Below are 6,373 nucleotides of genomic sequence, written 5' to 3' on the forward strand. Positions count from 1 at the left end.
TGGGATGACTCCATGACGGACAAACTTCAATTTATAATCTGTCATGTTAGCATTGCAAGGTCATTTCTCTCATCACTTGTGTTAAAACGAAATGTAGAGAGTTTAGATTGGAAGGTAATTTCGGAGTGTTTGCTTTTCATTGAAGTAGTTGCCATATTTTACCAAAACAAAAATCTTTTTTTTTCATTACACCAGTGACTGCTGCACATCCTCAATAATGCTATGACAATAAAAAAAAAAAAATTCTGAGGAAACATCTAAGGTTAAAATACTTAGCTCGTCTTTATTTCCGTTTTGTCAAGTTTGATGGTAAGTATTTTTTAATAAATTCTGCTTTTGAATTCAAATGAATGGGTAGGTTTCCGTGGATTGATTTCACTAACAAGTATAAAGATTGGGTACAAAAACCGCGCATTTTGCGTAGTTCTCTGCAACGCCGAGATAAGAGGGGGATGTGTATTCATATTGCCGGTTTCGCAATTCAAACGTGCAAATTCAGTCAAAATTTGCAATAAATTTTATCATTGTTGAGTCAGCGAATTCCAAAACTCTGTAAAATACCATAAAAATTTACTCAACCTTTTTTGTCGAATGTATTTTTATCCCCAGTAAAGCATTCAAGTGGAAAAACATCAGCAATCGGCTTTCCTGTTTGGCCGAAATTCTATATGCTCTATCCCTTGTCGATACGCGCTTTTAACCGTAAGGATTTTTGGTTTCCGCTTTTTTTTCAAAACTAGCTTGCGCAGCATTTCTCAAATTTCAAATGATTCCACCCAAAATATCATTTCACTAACTAGGGATGTCGTTTATTAAGGCAATATTTGTACTTCATGAAGATTATAAGATATAAACATATAAAATAACATGTGAAATACTTTGGTATGAATTTGATCACCCCATATTTTTTCATCATTGATCGATGTGTAAGCAAGTGAATCATTCTTGACAATGCAATTTATAACGTCTGATTGGTCTATAGTCCAACATTTTTTTATTGATGCACATTGGTCCTAGGACACTTTTGAATCCATTTTCAGAGAATACTTATATTGCAGATTATTGAAAAGAGCTTGCACTACACTATTCTTCCAATCATAAGTTACTTTCTTTGGAATTTTCAATTTATTTGCTTTTGATCACGTACAGACAGTCTGCGCGAAAATTTTTCCTGTGTGTCTAGACTTGAAGAACTCATGATTCACGATTCTCAACAGTTTACTCATTATTGCTAGTCAAAAATAATCATCCTTGGCCCTGTTCAGATATTGAGAAAATGTACATCCACTCAAAATTTTGAATATCACCCCTTTTCAAGTTTCTTTGTGTCGCAATAAAGCTACAAGTTTTAAAAAGGGGACTGGTAATACATAAAAGTATTTTTGCGGCAGCTTCCACGTGCGAATCTGAAGCAATAAGTTTGCAAACATGGAGCAAAGACTTGCAGTTAGATTACACATTTTCTAGTTCCCATAGCTTTCCACAAAAGTCACGAAATTTGAACCTGAGAATAACAAATGCACACTCAGAATACTGATATTGTTACATCAAGAATTCAAAGACCGAATATTTCACAATTTCGATAAAATGTGCGCAGACAAATCAAATATTTCGAAACATTTGATGATTTCACATCTAGTTCATTTATTGTATATTATTCTAAAATCTTGGAATAAGTTTCTCTAATATATTTTCCCAGGCAGCTGTAAATTAAATAAAAGCCAATAAATTTTTACGACCTTAGCAAATATTGCAGTCGACCTCAATTTTGTTATTTTCATTTGTATATTAGCCGTAAATGCATTGTGCGATTCCAAACAATTGTTAATGAATGAATTAATTGTGTTTACGATCCTATCGGTCGATCAAACAATAAAAAACATTAGCAACCGAGCGAAAGATCATGGGAAATCAAAGAATGACTCCAACGTGAGCGACCTAATTTAATCTATGTGTGAAATTCTGAAAGTTTGATCCAACAATAGCTTCGATGTTTTACAACTTACGTTTCCCGTCTTATGATGCTGTTATCGACGCTTGATGCTTGTCAAACCGTTTAGTACATTTTGAAAATAATTTAAAATTGTGAAAGGTTCAGAAGTTGATTTTTCAATGTGAGATGATTTTATCTAAACACGAGTAATACGTAAAAGCGTTGTACAGTATTCCAAATCAAATATATAACAAAATCAGTGATATAAACAATTTATACACTACCACGGCACATCTGTATATTCTTTAACTAATTTTGATGCAAAAACACTAAATGGTAGGAAATTCTTTCAACTTTTATATCATCAATGTCGATTCCAACGGATTTTACATTTATTTTACTTTCTATTCAGAACACAAAACATTCATTATTCATTATGGATTTACTCTGGGGAATTCACGGTTTTAAAGATTCTACGATCAACGGAAAATATCACTTAACTGTATATTTTTCTTTCAAAAAGTCCTTGAATGAATATAACGAAATCTGTTTGAAAGGCATTCTTTGCTGCAATTGAGCAAAGGTAGACATCTCTTGCACGCCATGATTAATGCAAGTCGATATTAGTAAATTTAAACCGTCAATATACTGTATTTGTAACATATATATTTCACCGACAACGCATTTGGCGGATCGATTTTATTAATCCAACTATTAATTATTATTTAAAATGGAAAAATAAAAAAAAACTAGTGTAGTAAGGTGCCAGGGATGTCTTCATAATGGTTTCTGCATCTAATAACTCGAACGCAGATTTTGGTACAAAATAATGTATTATAGATAGATATCTTCAGGAAAGGGTGTATGATGTACATTTACTTTTTGATCACGCAAATGTTATCTGATGCTTTGTATATATTTTCTGAAAATGAGTTGAGTGATGATGCATTGTCAGAATTTTGATTCATTTGTTATTCGTTGGACGTCACTATATATTGTCGAACGTCCATAGGAAGCAATTGAGCAGCGGGGAGACTCGTTGAGAAACTATTTGTCTGGAAATATTTATTTGACGCACAAAAACTGACTTTTGGCTGAATTGTATTCACTCAAAATGTTATGGTCTCTTGCAGAAATCCTTTCACCAGAGTGCCATATTTAGACACAAGCAATGTGAGGCGTATACTTTTATCTTTGATGAGGAAGACAGACCATCCGCGAAGCATTAACGACGTTCAGCCTATGTTAGACGTATCGAATCATTCCCACCGAGGATTAACGGGAGAACAAGGAGAATAAGTAGGGTGTGATTTCAAAAGAGAGGAAATTACGGCGGTCCTAAGTGATCGCCGAGGCGTAAAAGTTTTAGACAAATGTTATACCAATAAACAGCTGAGGCAGATATAAGAAAAAAACCAAAGAAAGAGAAAAAGGGCTTTCTCTTTATAGAAAGGGTCCGGGCTATCACTCCATTAGTTCGTCTTAGTTGTGCGTTGGCAAAGGTGAGGCGCCGGGTTCGTAAGGCCTCTCTGTTGCTGACGAAAGCTTTTCTTCTAATTTGCGGTATCAAAACTTTTTTCTATTGCGCCAGTCAACCAAGAAGATCTTTAACAGTAGCTGCATTCCTTTCGAGCAAGCGCATTGAGTGCAGACAGTTTCTGCCAAAACGCTTGCAGAGGCGAAGAAGCGGATATTTTGCGGGAACGTGCGCAGGGTGACCCCCACTCTGTCGACAACGTTCGATAGGATTATACATGTCTGCACAATCGGGCATGTATAGCCAAAGAATGATGGACGGACGACGCTGGCACCTAGTGCTGGCACTGATTTTTGGCGTGTTTCTTACTACCGCACATGGACAAGGTCAGTAACTTTTAATATTGAATATTTCGCACAGTAAATGTAACTTTCGACAACCAATAATTTCGAAAATGGAAAAGTAGGAAATATTCATTCTTTTTGTCGGTATTGAAGTAGGTTTGTATTTACGAATGGTATACTACAATAAATATTAGAGTTAAAATACGTTGGATAAAAGCACAACCCTAGCCTAAAAATTATTCATCTAGTATAGTTCAATAAACGCATCCAAAAATACCTTGGCTAGTAAGAACAATATGGATAGAGCGCGACTCGAAGTTGCGTTCCATCTCTTGTTCTTATTGTATGCAAAAGCAATTATATTTTTTATAGTTATATTTTTAACTCCCTCGAAAGCTTTCTGAACCACGATATCAGCCTGATTCTTATTCTTAAATTTGTGTTTTTGTGTATAACAGTGCATTTTCTGTGCAAAGTTGATCAGGGAAAAATATTGTAGTTTGTTTAATTTTGATAGTTCCAGCACATTTAACATCATGGCATACTAACAAACATTCTTTCAAACTGCTTCTTCGATCGAACTATGTGGTCTGCAGTCTTGCCCGGCGATTCACAGATCTCGTTCGTGTTATTTGTGATTTTTTCTTCTTTTTATGTTTTTTTTCTCCAAAATATCAGTATCATATTGTATATAATGTTGTACTGTACAATTTGATGTTGTACTGTTCAATAAAGTGCATTTGATATTGATATTTTGACAATGTAACCATCACTTAGCTTCCGTCATTTACCGATTATTTTATGCATAAAATTAACACTGGCTATTGCGCTTTATATGTCGTCCGTCTTGTTGTTGTCTTAAATGTTTTGGTAATGTTCTATACACAGATAATAATAACATGATCATACTATGGGTGTTCTTATTGAGAATAGTAAATTATGGTGATCATGTTTTATTATCCCTCATCCATTGCATGCGCTTTTCTTATCTCGCTAAGTAACCGATGCATAACCTCACGGAACACCGTAATTTTCGACATCAATTCCAACCATCTACCCAATGTTAGTTTAATCCAAAATATCTAGATGTCGATTCGTGGGCTATACATGAAACGCGATGCAGTTTTGGTTTCCATGTATGGTTCACGATCGATTGAGCTCGAAATAACGTCAACCGTTTGAGGAAATCTCCATATTTCATGGTCTGTTTAACTTTGCACAGAAAGCACATTTTTTCTAAAAAAAACGTTGCGATAAAGCTGACAGAAATGATCTTGCAGATACTGAGAGGTTCCGCTCGGTCGGAAGCTGAAAGAATTTCAACTATTTCCGCCGCAATTGACGGCGGTTTCGCCCAAAAGGTCAAATGCGGCGAGGATGTAGTTTGCCATTCACGTGATTGTCTGCAAAATCCTACGCCATTTTCTCATCCTTCCTTTCATCTTATATCCCGCTAAGTTCAATCACTTGTCTTCTATAGTGTAAATAATGCGTTCAATCTTCAAACAAAACAATTACGCGACGACATCTATTTTGTTTGCCTACATTTAAACACGAACTGCGATTTTGCCGGGCAAGCGTAACCACAATATTCGACCGAATAAGCGTTACGGTTTGAAGAATGCTTGGCGAAAATGAATCCTATTTAGGTACCTCAATAGAAAATGAAAAGCACTGCACCAGAAATGGCGTCACTTTCGCGAGTGGGGACGTTTTTAAACCATTTCCTTGCGAGGTGTGCGTATGTGTTAACGGCGAGCTAATCTGTGATGAGGTTCAATGCGACAAGCTGGATTGCCCCAACCCTGTTGTACCAGAAGGAAAATGTTGTCCCGTTTGCGCCGGAGGTAACTATCCGCTCAACATTATTAGCTTTTGTAATTATTGAACTTTTCACTCTACTCTTATCTTTTCTATCCTATTTTGCGCAATCGCGTGAGTGGCATAGAGTCATCTAACTTTTGTTGGCTGATTCGATTTATTTCAAATAACCTTTCTTCAGTGCAATATTCAAGGTAATTTATAGTAACGTTTGTCAAAGCATTACAAATGTCCACAGTCCCCTTAAACCTCGTTTGATATTAGAATGAACGCATCTGACAATTGCTTTTTATTTTGTGTTTTTCAGGACAAAAAGTGAGTGCTCGTCAGAAACAATTCTCTTTATCCAGTATCATCTATCTTGTAGCGGCATATCAAGCTTTCCATCGCTGAAAATCAATTTCCACATATCGTTATAGTATTCCTGTTTTGTTGTCTAATTTAATAAGGAACAAACCACAAGTACTATCGAAAATAGGGCATAAACGAAGTGACGTTTCTACACCTACGTTATATGATTTGAAAAATGCAAACACAATCTTTTATCGGCCATGAATTTATATTAATATAACATTCGCACCTAATCAATACGGTTTTAATTAAGTTTCAAGAAAGCTAGTATATTTACATTATGGTCGTCCATTGACATTTTCTGAGTGTGAGGAACATCGTTAAAAAATGCATCTATATAGTTAATGAAATGACGTAATAATAAAATAATCACTGAGTGATTTAGAAATAATTCAACAAATTATTTCCGAAATGTTAGAAAATAGAGAACAAAAAGTGATTTTTAAT

At 35.2% G+C, this 6,373-nt stretch overlaps 1 long non-coding RNA gene across 1 annotated transcript; it reads left to right on the top strand.

Annotated features, from left to right (window-relative positions):
- Nucleotides 1–2,022: 2,022 nt before the first annotated feature.
- On the top strand, nt 2,023–3,797 carry LOC144420939 (uncharacterized). Its single transcript, XR_013474791.1, has 2 exons — nt 2,023–2,269; nt 2,346–3,797. It is a non-coding gene; the product is annotated as an uncharacterized LOC144420939 (long non-coding RNA).
- Nucleotides 3,798–6,373: the final 2,576 nt, after the last annotated feature.

Source organism: Styela clava, chromosome 3, assembly GCF_964204865.1.
Source record: "Styela clava chromosome 3, kaStyClav1.hap1.2, whole genome shotgun sequence".
NCBI lineage: Eukaryota > Metazoa > Chordata > Ascidiacea > Stolidobranchia > Styelidae > Styela > Styela clava.